Here is a 17,735-nt window from a genome sequence, read left to right as displayed (position 1 = left end):
AGCTCTGCGGGGAACTCGGTGGCGGGGGCATGTGGAGACTTGGGTGCGGCTGGCAGGGCAGCTGATGGAAAGGAGAAGGGAAGGGCAGGTCAGGAAGGTGTGACCAACACCACGGACATCTCTGTCAGGGAGCCGCGGGCATGTCTGTCGCCGGCAGGAGAGTTCTGACTCCACTGCTCAGCAGCTCTGCTCGTAGCAGATTGCATTTGGTGTCACACACTGGTCACCGGACAGGCGGATCAGAAGCTGTGGCCACACCAGCGTCCATAGAGACAGCACCAGCCCAGAGACTGCAGACCCCCTCCTGCTGTCCGACACCCACGGTGTGCTGCCACGCCCAGGGTGCCGGGTCTGACTGAGGTTTGCTTCAGAACCTCAAGGGGAGGCAGTACTGTCAGGGAACGGGCCTGGCAGGCACACCCTGGCAGAGCACATGGCTGCTGCCCACGGGGCATTAGACAAGGTTTTAGGTTCTTCCCAAGCAGGACAGGAGTCCGAGATGAGAACAGAGGAGGACGTGGAGGCCGACAGCAGACACAGAGCAGAAAAGGGGGGCAGACCCTGAGCGGGAGGGCAGGGGAGGGGTGCGTCTTTGTGCCCCTGAAACTCCTGGGGGTTTGCAAACACCCGCTTGGGCCCCACTGCAGAGACCCGCTGGGGGCTTACAGAACTCTGCCGCAGCTGTGGGCCAGGACACAGGCCCGGGCTACAGCCTTGGCCATCGTGTCCCCGGAGTACGGTGGAGGTCATCGTGTCTCCCCCTGCCACTTCACGGGCACACAGCACGCCCCCGCCTGGCTTTACCTCCTTCCGCATTATTGGATCTGTAGTGCTGGCTTCCAACCACCTCCTGCAAATCCTACAAACCTTGCAAGAAATGTGTCCTTGTTTTTCAGCTTTGTGTCCTATGAGATCACTGCAAAAGAAAAATCATTTTTAAACCATCGTTTTATTTATTTTGCCAAAATTGCACTTCGGAGTCTATTGTTGGCAGTCCCAGGCATCATCGCGTACTCGGCGCTGCGGGAACCCGATATGGAGCGCTCGCTCTCCGCTTGGTATTGATTTACATCAGAGGGCCGTTTTGTCTTCACCCCAACCAGGCGCTGACAGGTCTGAGGTGGGCAGAGAAGATGCGCTCGGAGCCAGCATGGCTCTGCGGGGCTCAATGGAGCGTGGCTCCCTTCGCCTTCAAGCAGGCCGTGCCTGTCATGCGGGGAGGAACCTGGACCTGCTGGGCAGCAGGACTCGCTGCTGGAGCCAAGCCTCAGGACGCTGTGCCAGCTCGCTTCACGTGGGCTCGTGCGGCCGCGCTCAGGTGAGAGCCAGGCTTGTCGTGCATGTCAGCAGGCAGACCCGACGGGCTGGTGGGACAGCCCCCAGAGGACCCAAAGCCCCGCAAACCATTGACCGTTTTCTTTCCTCATTCCAGAACTTCATCTCTTATTTCTTTTCTTTCCACAGAGCTTGCTGGGGCCTCCAGCGCCGTGCTGACCAGCTCGGCAGCGTCTGTCTCAGTCCTGCTCTGACGCGTGTTCACGTGAGCACCCCTGCAGGAACAGTCTGGCAGGGCAGGCCGGGGTGCAGCGGGAGAGCATGGGCCCCGCGGCTCACGTGTGACACCTCCCCTGTCCGCCGGGTACATGCTCACCCACAACCGGGGTGACTGACCTTACTGGAAGCAAGTTCACTCTCTGTCTCTCTCTGTCTCTCTTACTCATGGAGGTAATAAATGAAAATTTAAAAATTGCTTTAAAAAGAAGATCCTTGGGACCAGCAGTTGGTGTGATGGCTATGTCGCTGGACTCCCATGTAGCCGGCCACAGTTGGAGTCCCGGACCCGGTGGCTTAAACTCACACCGGGTGCATGTGCGTGCCCAAGATCCCGAGAGGAGAAGGGAGGAGAAGGAACTGCGGCATGCCATCCCCCCTGGGGGGTGATTTCTCACTTTCTGTCTCTCTGTCTCTCTGTTTCTGTCTGGCGAGTGCACATACCCTATAGCAAAAAAAGAAAAAAAAAAAAAAAAAAAAAAAAAAAAAAAAAAACCCCCCCAAAAAAAAAGAAAAGAAAAACCTCTCCAAAATAAAAAGGAAGAAAATCCTTAAGATTACACTCATGCCTGCTGCGCCGTGAGCGTGCGCCTGCTGTCACGGGGTGACTGGCACTTGGCGACATGCACGGCACTCGGTGTCGGTGTGATGGTTCTGACAAACGCATTGGGTATGTGGAAAGTCATGATGTACTCTCCTGTTTTCATGCAAAGATGTGCCGTGACTCCCCAGCAACCCTCATTTCTCTGTCGTCCAAGCCGGGGTCAGGACGCGGACATGCGCACCACCCAGGAAGTCCCCCAGGCTTTTGGTCCATCCCAGCACAGGCACCCGCAGCCCTGATTTCTATCACTGTCGACCAAACCCATGGGAATTTCAACTTCAGGGGCCGGCAGGTGGCGTGGTGGTTAAGGTGCTGGATTCCCACATGGCCGACCGTGGTTTGAGTCCCAGACCTGGCGGCTTGCTTTCTCACTTTCCCTCTCTCTCTCCTTTCTGTCTCTCTCTGGTCAAATTAAAAAATAATAACGAATGGAATTAAATAAATATATTTTTTAAAAATTAAGAGATTCTTTTTATTTGGAGAGGTTTTCGCTATAGGGCGCGTGCACTCACCAGAAAGACAGAGACAGAGAGCGAGAAATCACCCCCCGGGGGGATGGCCACGGTGCAATCCCTTCCCCTCCATTCTCCTTTCGGGATCTTGGGCACGCACGTACACGCGCCCGTCGTGAGTTTTAAGCCCCTGGGTCTGGGACTCAAACCACAGTCAACTACGTGGGAGTCCAGAGACATGGCCATTATGCCAATTGCTGGTCCCAACAGATACTTTGAGATTCGACCTCTATCTTTTAAGATCCCAGTAGCTCCATCATTTTTCAGGTGCTGCCTAGAGCCACTGCATGCTCACATGGCCATTATGCCAATTGCTGGTCCCAACAGATACTTTGAGATTCGACCTCTATCTTTTAAGATCCCAGTAGCTCCATCATTTTTCAGGTGCTGCCTAGAGCCACTGCATGCTCAGGCCACACTGTGACACCCAATATGCCGTTTTGCTCGCTGTGAAGAATTGTTACACCTGACATACTGTTTAATGGCTAAGTCAGCAGTTCGCCGTGAAGAAAACGTCTGATCGTAAGGCTGCGTGCCGAGAGCACACCCGACTCCATTTGCAGTCCATTCAGACCAGCGTTAGTTACGTTCCCGGAAACAGCGTCCGGCCGACACCCTAGTGCTTATCGCGGACAGCAGACTGGCCCTCTGCTGACCGATGGCATGAGGGACATGAGCATGGTCTATGCTCTCCCCATGACTGGCAAAAATATGGAAACAAATCCCGCTTTGTTTTGGCCCAAATCCCATAACTTACATGTAAGATGTTACAGAAATATTGTGATGTTCTGTCGAGTCACCATGAGCCTGTGAAATTAGACATCTAAGGAGGAGCCTGAGACCAGCTCATCGGCTCTGTCCTCCGCTGGGGCCAGATCCCGACTCGCTGCATCTGAGACCTCCCCTCGGCATCTCGTGGCCACCGCCACCACCGTCCTCTAAGATCTCCGTGGAGCTCATCCCGGCTCGCTGCCTGTGCCTGTAGACGCCCAGTGGACTCCACACCGGCCTCCCTCGGCCCTTGCGGACTGCACTCCCTGTCGCCATGCCAGCACAGGATGCTCTGCGCCCCTTTTCCCTGCACGATTATCCACTGCAGAGCACAGACTCCGTGACTGCTCAGGCAGCCGATAAAGGTGGACCGGACCTTTACTAAGTCATGCTTAAACTCTCCCCCTTTTTCGCTCCCCTTCCAAACTCCCCTTGCCGCATCGCAGGACACACACATGAAACCGCTTCCTGGAGTGGACCCTCCTGGACTCGAGACAGAACACGTAAAGCTGCTCCAAGCACGTGTGTGGCTGAGGGACACGAGTGTTTCTCCAGCATTAGAGCTGGCCCACGGGAGGGTGCTTTACTAGAAACCGTGGCACGTTTGGAAGCAGCTCTGTCGTTCCGCACTCCTACCAGTCCTGCTTGGCCAACTGCTCTCGTGGGCGCCTGCAGGGTGTTTGCGCTCAGGGCTTGCTGCTAGGCCAGGGCTTCCGTGTGCCGTTTCCTCACTTGTGCCTGCTCCTCCTCCTTAAATAACCCGCTAGAGGGTGCATGCGCTTTCCAGAGGGGAGACATGAGAAAGGGCCCCCACGGGGATGCCATGCTGAATCCCTTCTCCTCCATTCCCCTCCTCTCAGGACTCCAGGCATGCACACATGTGCACCAGGTGGATTTTCAAGCTGCCAGGTCTGGGACAGATCACCCAGCCAGCCGTGTGGAAGCTAGCTGCCGTAATCGCCAGGCCACGGCTGGCCCCTGCTCTCCTTTTATTGTCTGGAGTCACCTGAACTTTACAACAACGTGAAACTCTCTTCTGACTTACCTGCCTCTGTCCGGCACTGCCTGTGGCCCCCAGCTGTAGCTCCGATCCCAGCACACATTCGCGTGTTACCCAAGGCGTGCCACACACACACGCCGCGTGCCCTGGGTGTCACGCCAGGACACTCCTGACCCTAGCCTCCCCTGGCAGGCCGCAGCCCCGGCAGCGGTCGGCATAGGGTGCCTGCTTGTACTTGAGCAGTGTTCCAGAGCTCAGTAAGCCCGTGCCCACTGAGTGGTGAGAAAACGGAAACCACACACAGACATGGACTTTATAAACGTGCTAGCGTGGAGGGTGCCACGGTCCAGGGGAGTCTGCAGTCCGGATAATGGCCCGGAGTCAAGGCCAGGACAGGAAAACCTGAGAGCCTCCGAGAGGCCCCTGGCTGGGGATGGGGCGTCCGACTTCCCCTAGCCAGCTGTGGTGCTGGCAGGGCCGTGCCCACGGGGCCATGATCTCTGTCCACTGGACAGACAGCAGGCAGTGCCTGGAAGGTGTTGCCCAGAGGCCAGACGTGGGTTCAAGCCCAGGCCAGAATGCTGCCTACCAGGAAGGGAGACATGGGGGACACGGCCCGACTCCGAGTCACTGGGCTTACGCTCTGTAACAGCCCTGGGCATGTCCCCCGTGCGACCCTCGCTGGGGACCCACCCTGACCCTGGCGGCCGTGCTTGTCAGTCACTGCCATCGGGTCGTTTCCATGTTTGGGCCCTGCGACTGCCTGGTGTATCTTTGGTCCATTTTAGTACATGAAGTAATACAGCAGCCACACACGGGCAATGACAGGCTAGGGCTCACGTCTGGACAGACTCGGCGGTCAGGCGGGTCACTCCGCGGGTCCTCCCAGTGGATCGGGACACAATCCAGACAGATCTGCTAACTGACGTCTCGTCACCCACCTATAGCCGCACTTGTCTACTCTGGCTGTACTTGTTTTAGAGACGTACCTGCCATAGGACACACGCACTCGCTGGGAGACAGAGAAAGAGAAATAACCCCGCAGGTGACTTTTTCCTCCACTCTCCTCTGGGGATTTTTGGCATGGACGCACACACCCTTGGTGTGAGTTTGGGTCTGAGACTTAGACTGCGGTCAGCTTGTCAGAGTCCAGCCACGTAACCATTACGCCACCTGCTGGTTCCTGGCTGGGTTCTGTTTTCTTGGAGAGGTTTTTGCTATAGGGAGCGTGCGCTCGCCAGAAAGACAGAGACAGAGAGACAGAAAGCGAGAAATCACCACCCCGGGGGATTCTGGCTGTGTTGAGCCCTCCCCAGACCTGCAAGGTGAGCCCTAATTGGAGAAGAGGAGCTAAGTCCAGAGCACAGATTTCTGGGAGCCGAGCTGAGTGGGCGGCAGGGGATCTGAGCCCTGGCTGGGGGCACTCTGCTGCCACCACCTTCTGACAAGTGGACGGTCGTACTGGCCCCCACGAGGAGCCGGGCTGCCCCAGCGCTACAGAACTGCACGGAAGAGGCTCCTCTGCAGAATGAGGCCGCGCCCAACGTCCCAGTTGTCCCCAGGTTCAGTCCAGAGCTCGGCTTCCGCTCCCCGCTCCCCGCTCCCGGCTCCCTGCCTGGGGTACAGTTCCCCACGGTCAGCAGAGGGCAGCAGGAGGCCGGCTCTCGGGCCCAACCTGGCCCAGAGGCGGGTGTCCCCAGTGCCCCTTCTCATCCCGGCCCCAGTGCTGCCTTCCCACTCGGGAGCAAGATAGAGAACCGCGTTTCCCGCACGCCGGCGGTTGTGCAGCCGCTCACACTGGCCAGGCGCGCTGTTCCCGGACTGGACACCCCTCCGGCCTCCAGGGCTCCCCGGGTCTGTGGCTGGGCGTGCGGGAGGCGCCCTGTGTGCGGGATTCAGCCGGGAGGAGCCTGTGTTCAGGGGATGGGCACGGGGACGAGCTCGGGGAACCCCTCCTGCCGCTGCCCCATCCGGCCCGCGCTGCCCGTGTTCGGGACTCGGAGTGCGCTCAGCAAAGTGTCCCGGACCCGGGCGCTCGGCTCCCAGCGCTCTGACCCCAGCAGGCCTGGCCGGGCGTGACATGACTTCCGACCGCGGCCCGTCTGGCAGGCAGGAGGACGGGTCCGCACCCAGCAGGCAGGTGCCGGGCAGCCAGGCCATTGCTGGCCGGGAGCCCTCCCTGACGGGCCGGGGCATCTGGCTGCTCTGGGTTCGATCAGGCCCCACCTGCTCCCAGAAGCTGACAGACTGGCCAGCCACCTGGAAATCCTGCCTGGAGAGCCGGTTTCCAGCGAGCCTGGCCCAGAGAGAGGCTTTTACAAGCCCCGAAAGGCGGGACCCCTGTGCTCACCTCTAAGCCTGGGTGAGCTTGCCGAGGGAGAGGGCGTGGACCGATGGGACAGGCTGGCCAACCGTCACCTCCAGCCTGATTTGGAAGGCGTCATCTGGACCTCCCGATGCCTCAGGCCTCGAGCCTGACTTTCCAGACATGGTATTACCTGGAGGACACACATCTGCACGCGCCTTCACACCGCCTCAGTTCCTCCTCACAACTACGCTCGTCAGAGCTGAAGGAACCCTAAGACCTGTCCAATCCACCAAGAGAACAGATCCACCCCAGCCCTGCCAGGGTACAGGCGTGACCCTGGCCAGTCTGTGAGCTACAGGAGCGTGAGTTCAGGCTGGGCTGTGGTCTCACTGCTGCAAGGAGCCCTTCCGTGTCCTTTTAAAGTAACGTGTCTCGGCTAGGTTAGAATACTGTTACAGTCAGAGAAGCAGTCCAATTGCACGCCATTCTGGGGAATTTCAGATGCTTTGAAAACACTAACTGCAGACCTGAGAGGTAGAATGGAGGAGCGGGGCAAGATGGTTATGGAAGAAAGGGGTTCAGTCTAGAACCCCAGGAGATAGGCAGGAGGCATGATCTAATCCCGGGACGCCAGTGAGGCCAGTCAAATGTTAGTCTTTGGTACTCGCTGCTGGAAGAGGCATGAGAAGAAACACGCACACTCACGAGGCACGTGCAGAGGGCTGAGTGGCCCACGGCCTCCGCACTTCTGTAGTCACTTGTCCACTTGCTAGAGTTTAACGATGGTTTCTGAAAGGGAAGAGCTTTTTGAAGCCTGACTGAGCCTTCAATTTGTTAATCTGAAGTCTGAATGATAATTATGAAGTCAAAAAGGAAAAGTGAATGTAGAGATATAAATTAGTGATATGAAAGATCATTCCTTAGTTTGAATCAAGCGCAATAGTTGATTTGGTGCCGATAACCTCATGAGTCGTAACGCTTCTGGTGGCTTGAAAACCATGCCAGGCATATGTGCACAAAGGGATTGTGGTGTGGCCCTCCTTCTGGGGGGAGCCGGGGCTTGCTCACTTTCCCTCTCGGAAGTGTTGTGATATGACACCTTGAGATATGGGAAGGCATAAAATACATGGAAAACGGAGTGAAAAGTCTAGACTTCTGTGGTTGAAACCTAACATGCAGCCTGAAGAGCTGACCAAGAACACCCATGAGCTGGCAGAGCCATGAAGGCACAGAGCAGAGACGCGCCACCACCACAGACGCGGCTGTACGGGAACCACACATAGGCCAGTCTTCAAACCCCTGAGACTCCGAGACAGAGAAAAAAATCTTAATATTCACGAGGAAAGGACAGATTATCGTTGAAGGAGCAATTGTTAACAGACAGCCAAACATTTCAGCAGAAAAAAATAGCCAGAAGAAGATGGAATTATACTTCCAAATTTATTCAAGAGAATAGCCACTAATCTAGAATACCATACTCAGCCAAATTACATGTTTAAAAGAAATATGGACAGTTTTAGAAAAAATAGAAATGAAACCAGTGGTTAAGGTCAGGTGCAGTTTTAGTCCCAGACCTGCTGGCTTCAAACTTGTGTCAGATGCATGTGCGTGTGTGCCCCAAATCCCAAGACGAGAATGGAGAAGGGATTGCAGTGTGGCCGTCCCCTCAGGGGTGACTTCTCACTTTCCCTCTGTCTTTCTCTGGCAAGTGTATGCACCCTATGGCAAAAACCTGGGGGAAAAAAAAGAAAAAGATTTACCACCAGCGGATCCATAATGAATGAAATGCTAACGGGGACTACTCTCAGACAGACAGAAAATGGTACTAGGTGAAAGGTTGGACCTGCAGGGAAGAAAACCGTGAAGGAGAGGGGAAACACGTGAAATACACATTTGCTATTGTAGGTCACACATGGTTGACTGTGAGGTTCGAATTCTGGACCCAGTGGCTTGAAAAACGTGTCAGGCATATGTGCATGGAGGGATTGTGGTGTGGCCCTCCTTCCGGGGGTGGTGGCTTTCTCACTTTCCCTCTCTCTGTCTCCATCCCCAGTGAGCACATGCATCCTGTAGCAAAACGAAAAACAGACTAAAAAAAATCTTTCTCAATATGATTTGCCTGGTTTTTTTCCTACCTTTATTTCATTATCTTTTTAGTTGTATCTAAATAGCTGCTAAACCCAATTTTAAATTTCAAAGATATTTTTAAATTCTAGCGTATCCATTGGCTTTTTTTAGTATCTAAATTCTTTGCCAAAAATTCTGTTTTCTCCGATTTTTCTTGATCATCTTCCATAATCCGCAGTGCATTATCTACAGCATTGGTCAGTCTCTATTTTCCATTACTTCTCTTGATTTTCTGTTCCACTAGTTGCTCCTTCACAAGACCGGTCAGTTTTTATGGTGTGGGTGAAGCTCTCTGTGGACGCTCCCCGAGGTATCTGACTGAGGCAGAGTGAAGCTGTTTCTCCAGAGGGATTAATGTCTCATCCCTGCAGGTGCCTTGGGCACTAGCCATCCTGCACAGCTTTGATCCAATCAGAGGTTGATGTGACTTAGAGCTGAGGACAAGTCCCTGCAGAGAGCCGTCCATTCTGAGCTCACATTCTATTCCGAAGTGTGCCTTTCAGCCCCATGCGCCTAGCAGTTGGGCTGATAGAGAGCCCCCCCTCCTTGGTCAGGCCACATGCCATTTTCATCCTCTAGGCTCAGAAGAAAGTCTGAGGCTCTGCTCAGCTCATCGGCATTTCAACCATTTCTTTTGGAAACTGGAAGAACCCCCTGGGAAAAGTGTCCCAAATGCCAAGGTTACCATTTCATGTTTCCTTATTTTACCATAATTTTTCACACCTTGTTTGTGCTGCAATGCCTAAAATATATGGTTTTGTATTTGATCCACTGTTTCCATTTGTTTGCAATGAGAGTGTTGGTCTGAATTAACTCGTCCTTCAGTACCCAAATTGGATGTCCAAAAATGTTAATAGGAGTGATTCAATCTAAACAACAAAGAGAAAACAGACCGAAAAAAGTGAAGAGCTGGGGCCAGCAGGTGGCACAAAGGTTAAGGTGGTTGGATCCCACAAGGCTGACTGCATGGTTCAAGTCCCAGACTTGGTGACTTTAAAAGCAAGTCTGGGACATGTTTGTGCATGCCCAAAATCCCAAGAGGAGAGTGGAGGAGAAGGGATTGTGGTGTGGCCATCCCCCAGAGGATGCTTTTTCCACTTTCCTTCTTTGTTTTTCTCATTTTGTTTCTCTCTGGCAAGTACAAGTTCCTTATAGCAAACTAAAAAGCAAGCAAACAAAAAACAAAAACAAAAAAACACAAACAAACAAACAAAAACCCTAACATCCATGTCACCAGGGTCCTGGATAAAGAGTGGAATGAGTGCGGGACTGAAAAGCCTTCAAAGAAGCCATCGCTGAAAATTCACTATACTGGGGAAAAGATACAAACCGACATTTTGGAAAAGCTGAGGGAATTCCAAACTGGACACCCTCACACCCTCAGAGAAAACAGTTACAAGAAATATGTACGGTCAAAGACCAAAAACTAAAGACAGAGATAGATCTTGAGTTCATTCATTGATTACTTCTGATTTTTTTGTGAGTTCTTGATGTTATTATGTGTATGTAATCATGTCATTTGCAAACAGACTTTTTTTTTTTTTTGAGAGATTTTCACTGTAGGGCGCGTGCGCTCGCCAGAGAGACAGAGAGAGACATAGAGACAGAAAGCGAGAAATCACCCCCCAGGGGGGATGGTCACGCCGTAATCCCTTCTCCTCCATTCTCCTCTCGGGATCTTGGGCACGCACGCACACGCGCCCGGCGTGAGTTTTAAGCCACCGGGTCCGGGACACGAACCGCGGTCGACTACGTGGGAGTCCAGCGACATAGCCATTACGCTAACTGCTGGTTCCCCCAAAGAGACATATTAAGCTTCTTTCTAACTTGAACTTTTATTTCACCCTCTTGTCTGACTGCATTTGTAAGATTTCCAGTATTTTGTTGAAAAGGAATGGAGGCGATACACAACCTTGGCTTGTTCCAGTTTTTACTGGGAAGCCTTCAGCTTTTCCCAATTCTGCATCATGTTATCTATGGGTTTGTCATGGATGGCTTTTATTGTGTTGAAAATGTCTTCTATTCCTCTTTTCCTGAGAGTTTTTAATATGAAGGGATGTTATATTTTATCCAATGTGCTTTTTTTGCATCAATTGACATCATATATAGTTTTTAAAAAAATCTTTCCTTCTGCTAATATGAGGTACTATAGTTATTATTTTACATATGTCGAACCATCCTCACATCCCTGGGATAGTCTAGTTTGTCATGTATAAAATATTTTATTTATTTATTTATTTATTTATTTATTGGAGAGGTTTTCGCTATAGGGCGTGTGCGCTCGCCAGCCAGACAGAGAGAGACAGAGAGACAGAAAGCGAGAAATCACCCCCCAAGGGGGATGGTCACGCCGCAATCCCTTCTCCTCCATTCTCCTCTCGGGATCTTGGGCATGCACGCACACACGCCCAGTGTGAGTTCTAAGCCACCGGGTCCGGGACGCGAACCGCGGTCGACTATGTGGGAGTCCAGCGACATAGCCATTACGCTAACTGCTGGTTCCCAGGTATAAAATCTTTTTAATGTGCTGTTGTATTCAATTTGCTATTTCGTGAAGGATTTTTGCATCTCTCTTCATCAGGGATATTGACCTGCCGTCTCATCTCTCTCTGTGTCTTTGTCTGCTTTTGTTATCAAGGTGATAGTGGCTTCATGAAATGAGTCTGGGAGGGTTCTTTCCATTCGGGTCTGTAGAAATAGTTTGAGGGGGACCAGCAGTTAGCATAATGGCTATGTCACTGGACTCCCATGTAGTTGACCGTGGTTTGAGTCCTTGACCCAGTGGCTTAAAACTCACGCTGGGCGCGTGTGCGTGCATGCCCAAGATCCCGAGAGGAGAATGGAGAAGGGATTGTGATGTGGCCATCCCCCCTGGGGGGTGATTTCTCACTTTCTGTCTCTCTCTGTCGGGCGAGAGCATACTCCCTATAGCAAAAAAACTCTCAAAAAAAAAAAAATAGTTTGAGGAGAATCAGTGCTAATTCTTTACCAGTGTTGTGGAGCCAGCTCTGTGACCTGTTCTTCAGCTAGGTCGCACATGGCCAATCACATGGGCTGAGTCCCAGACACACGACTTGAGGGACAGGCCTGTCGCGTATGCAAGCCTGAATTCCCAAATGGAGGGAGAAATGAAGAAGAAGGGGTGGCGATGGGACCGTGCCCCATGGGGTGGGTGCTTTCTCCTCCCTCCTCCCTGTCTCTGGCAGATTTAACAAAATAAGAAGTGATGTGGTATTCAGAAATGACATCGAGACCTGGGGTTACTGGGAGACCGTTACTGACCAATGTCATTGCTCATCATGGTTTAGCCAGACTTTCTATTACTTCCTGGCTCCGTCTAGGTAGACTGCATGTGCGCAGACACGGGTCGACCTCTCCTGGGTCTCCACTTGGTTGGAAATAGTCACTTGGAGCACTCCCTATGGATTTCTGCTGTGATAACACCGTTTTCATTTATTTTATTTATCTGGGCCCCTTCTCTGGTTTTCTTAGTCTAGCTAACCTTTTTTTTTAAATTTTTTATTTATTCACTAATTCATTTTAATTTGACCAGAAAGAGAGAGAAAGTGAGAAAGCAAGCCACCAGGTCCGGGACTCAAACCGTGGTTGGCCATATGAGAGTGTCCAGCACCTTAACCACCTCGCCACCTGCTGATCCCAGTCTAGCTAACATTTTCAGCTTCGTGTATGCTCTTTTAAAGATACAGCTTATCGTTTCATCAATTTTTAAAATTTTTTTATTCTCTACTTCATTTATTTTTATTCTAATCTTATTATTTCTCTTATTCTATTACTGTTTTGTTGCTGTTCTTTCTGTTCCAGTTTGAAATGCAACCTTAAGTTATTTGCCATTTTTCTATTGTGAGTATTTATGCTATAAACTTCCATCTTAGGGTTGTTTTCATTGTATCTGAAAGATATTTCAGAGTTATGCTTTCAAGATTTGTTTCAAGGGAACCAGCAGTTAGCGTAATGGCTATGTCGCTGGACTCCCACGTAGTCGACCGCGGTTCGCGTCCCGGACCTGGGGGCTTAGAACTAACGCCGGGCATGTGTGCGTGCGTGCCCAGGATCCCGAGAGGAGAATGGAGGAGTAGGGATTGCGGCGTGACCATCCCCTCTGGGGGGTGATTTCTCACTTTCTGTCTCTATGTCTCTCTCTGTCTGTCTGGCGAGCGCATGCGCCCTATAGTGAAAAACCTCTAAAAAAAAAAAAAAAGATTTGTTTCAAGAAATTTTAAAATTTTGTTAATTTCTTCAGTAGGTTCAAAGTCATTCCAGAATAATTGTTTAATATTTGTTCCATGTATTTGTATATTTTTGAAAGCTTTGTTATTGATTTCAAGTTTAATTCTATATGTTAAAATATGCTAAATATGATTTCTATTTTCTTTTAATTCATACAGGCTTGCTTAGTGCCCTATTATGTAGCCAACCTTTGAAAATGTTCTGTGTGGGGATGAGAAAGAAACAAAAAAAAATTTAGAGAGGTTTTTGCTGTGAGGCATGTGCACTTTCTGGGAGCACACACACATACACACACACACACACAGAGAGAGAGAGAGAGAGAGAGAGAGAGAGAGAGAGAGAAACCACTTCCTGGAGAGGACAGCCAAGCTGAAATCCCTTTTCCTCCATTTTCTGCTAGGGATTTTTGGTATGGATGGATATACACCCCATGTGAGTTTCAAGCCACTGGGTCCAGGACTCAGACTGCAGTCCACCACGTGAGAGAGTCCAGTGCCTTAACCACTGTGCCACCTGTTGGCCCCCAAAATGTCTATTTTGCAGTTGTTGGTTGAAATGTTCTATAAATGTTGGTCAGGTCCACTTGGTTTATGCTTATCGTTTAGCTCCTGTGTCTCCTTGTTTATTTTTTGTCTAGTTAACCTGCCCATTGGTGAGAGTGGGATGTTGAAATTCTCAACAAAAAATAGTTGCAGAATATTTCTCTCTTTAGGTCTAGCAGTCTTTATGTATTTAGGAGCTCTGAGATTGTGAGCATAAATATTTATATTTAACTATATTCATGTTTCTTCTTGATGAATTAATCCTTTAATAACAAATAGCAACCTTGTCTCTATTAGCTTGAAGTATATTTTATCTGGTATCAGCATCATGACTCCAGCTTCTTTTTTTTGTTTCCATTTCATGAAGTGACTTTTTCTAGTCTTTCACTTTCAATCTGTGTATGTCTTTACCAATGAGGTGCATTTCTTTATTTTTCTTTTGGAGAGGTTTTTTGTTTTGTTTTGTTTTGTTTTGTTTTGCTATAGGGCGTGTGCACTCCCCAGAAAGGCAGAGAGAGGCAGGAGAAAGCGAGAAATCACCCCCCAGGGGGGATGGCCTTGCCGCAGTCCTTTCTCCTCTGTTCTCCTCTTGGGTTCTTGGTTACGCATGCACATGTGCCCGCTGTGAGTTTAAGCTACTGGGTCCAGGACTTGAACTGCGGTCGACTACATGGGAATCCAGCAACATAGCCATTATGCAACTGCTGGTCCCAAGGTGCATTTCTTATAAGCAGCATATACAGAGGTACTTAAAAAAATTTCATTCAGTCAATCTGTCTTTTCATTGGAGAATATAATCCATTTACAGTAAATGTTATAATTGATATGTGCAGACTTATACTTATGATTTCATTATTTTCCTGTTTTGTGTTTTCTTCTATTTGTCTCCTTTTCATTTCCTAATATACTGCTCCTTAAGTATTTCTTGAAGCACTGGACTAGTGTTGGTGAATTCTTTCAGTTATTTGATAATGATTTAATTCTTTTTTCATATTTTTTAAATTAATTTTTAATTTTTAATATTACATTTAATCACATATATATTTACAGTGTATAATATTTCTTTTTCCAGCATGATTACCATGCATATCAATCAAGACCAAGACATTACTATTCACATCATCAAATAGCTTTTCATTTTTTTCCTATTATTTTTATTCTCTTTTTAAAAACATTCAATCATTATATTACCTTATAAAGAGAATTTACGTAACATGAACTACTTCTCAGACCAGTCCAGTAGAGATTATTATACACATTATCATCAACAGGTAATAAACCATTTCTGTGTCCCACAAATCTCATGCCTCTCTACCTGTTCTCATGCTCTTCCTCTATACTCTTCCCTCTCTCCCCACACCCTGTTCCACACTGTCTTCAGTGTCCATAACTATTTTCACTGCTTTTATGCACACCAACATTTCAATCTCTACCATATAGTGCAGATAGTCGGTATATATTAAGTGGATACATATAGTATCTTTTATAGCCTGGCTTCCTTCACTCAACAATACATTCAACCACTTCCATGTACGACCGCTTTCTATCAGATGCCAAGGTTTTGCTTTTTATGGCTGAGTGGTATCCCACAGAGTATAAGTGCCACACTTTTCCATCCATTCTTCTGTTTGTGGACATTTGGGTTGGTTCCATGTCTTTGCAATCGTGAAAATGCTGCAATAAACATTGATGTGCAGGTACTTTTCTTACTAAACATTCTGTCCTTTGGGTAGAAGTGCAATTGCTGGATCAAATGGAAGTTCTATTTGTAGATCTTTGAGAAACGTCCATATTGTTCTCCACAGTGGCTGGACCAATTTACATTCCCACCAGCAGTGTAGGAGAATTCCCCTTTCACCACATTCCTGGCCACACTTACCACTTTTTGTATTTTTAATCTTTGCCATTCTGACAGGAGTTAGGTGGTATCTCACTGTGGTTTTAATCTGCATCTCCCTTATGATGAGGGATATTGAACACTTCCTCATATGCTCTTTGGCTGTTCATATGTCTCCCTTAGATTTTTGTTCAGCTAGTTTTCCAGTCTTTTAATTGGGCTAATCTTTTTTTTTTTTTTTCCCCAGGTAAGCCACTTGAATTCCCTGTGTATTCTGGTAATCAGTCCCTTATCTGAGGCATATTTTGCAAAAATATTCTCCCATTCTCAGGTTTGTCGATTCACACTAATTACTGTGTCCTTTGCTGTGCAGAAACTTCTTAATCTAATATAATCACACTTGTCTATGTTAAGGATTATTGCCCGTGTTTTGGGAATCTTATTTAAGAATACTTTGCCTAACCCAATGTCTCCCAGTTTCCCCAGTGTTTTCCACCAGTAGTTTTATAGTTTAAGATCTTAGGTTCAGATCTTTGATTCATTTTGAGTTCACTTTTGTTAATGGCAAAAGATGGGGATTCAGTTCATCTTTCTGCAGTTGGATACCCAGTTTTTCCAGAACCATTTACTAAGGGGTTTTCCTTTTCCCAATGGATTGACTGGTATTCTTTGTCAAACATCAGTTGACTAAAAACTTTGGGGTTTATTTCTGGTATCTCTATTCTGTTCCATTGGTCCACCTGTCTGTTTTTGTGCCAATACCATGCTGTTTTGATTATCACAGCTTTATAGTATATTTTGGGATCAGGGAGTGAGATGCTGTCCACTCCACTCTTCTTGCACAGAATTTGTTTGGCAACACGAGGTCTTTTATGATTCCAGACAAATTCTTTGATTGTCATTTCTAGATCTGTGAAGAATGTCTCTGGTATTTTGATTGGAATTGCATTAAATATGTAGATTAATTTGAGTAGAATTGCCTTTTTTTTTTTTTTTGGAGAGGTTTTCGCTATAGGGCGTGTGCGCTTGCCAGAAAGACAGAGAGAGACAGACAGAAAGCGAGAAATCACCCCCCAGGGGGGATGGCCACACTGCAATCCCTTCTCCTCCATTCTCCTCTTGGGATCTTGGGTATGCACACACACGCGCCTGGCGTGAGTTTAAGCCACCAGGTCTGAGACTCGAACCGCGGTCGACTACATGGGAGTCCAGCCACATAGCCATTACGCTAACTGCTGGTCCCTAGAATTGCCATTTTGATTATATTAATTCTTCCAATCCAGGAACATGGAATATCCTTTCACTTTTTTGTGTTTTTCAATACCTTTTTGAGATGGTCATAGTTCTCTTTGTAAAGGTCTTTCACTTCCTTAGTTAGGTTTATCTCTGGGTATCTTATACATTTTGTGGCAATGGTAAAAGGAATCCTTTCTTCAGATCTACTTTATTAACCTTATTGTTTGTATATAGTAATACTATAAATTTCAGGAGGTTGATTGTTGTATCCTGACACTTTCCTGTATTCATTTATTACTTCAAGTTTTTTCATGGAAACCTTTGGGTCTTCTAACTCTTCTTTGCCTATTTGAATGCCTTTTATATTAGTCTCTTTTCTGATTGCATTGGCTTAGACTTCCAGTATTATATTAAGAAGCAGTGGAAAAGTGGGCAGCCTTGTCTAGTGCCAGTTTTTAGTGGAAAAGCTTTTAGCTTTTCCTCATTAAGTATAATGTTAGCTGTAGGTTTTTCATATATGGGCTTTATTGTGTTGAGAAATGACCCTTTTATACCAATCTTGCTGAGAGTCTTAATCATGAAGGGATGTTGTATTTTATCAAATAATTTTTCTGCATCAATTGTAATGATCATATGGTTTTTATCTTTCTTTCTGTTAATATGGTGTATTATATTTATGGTCTTGTGTATTGTTAAACAACCTTTGCATCCCTGGAATAAATCCTACCTGATTGTGCTGAATAAATTTTTTATATGTTGTTGGATATGATTTGAAAGTATCTTGTTCAGAATTTTTGCATCTATATTCATCAGATATATTGGTCTGTAGTTTTCCTTTTTGATCATGTCTTTATCTGTTTTTGGAATGAGGATGATGGAGGCTTCATGCAATGAATTTGGAAGGTTTGTTTTTTTTCTCCTTTTGGTTCTTTAGAAATAATTTGAGTAGAATGGGGGTTAACTCTTCCTTAAAAGTTTTGTAGAATTCAGAAGTGAATC

The sequence above is a fragment of the Tupaia chinensis genome, unplaced genomic scaffold, assembly GCF_000334495.1.
Source record: "Tupaia chinensis unplaced genomic scaffold, TupChi_1.0 Scaffold000644_1, whole genome shotgun sequence".
Classification (NCBI taxonomy): domain Eukaryota; kingdom Metazoa; phylum Chordata; class Mammalia; order Scandentia; family Tupaiidae; genus Tupaia; species Tupaia belangeri.
This window is presented reverse-complemented; position numbering follows the sequence as displayed.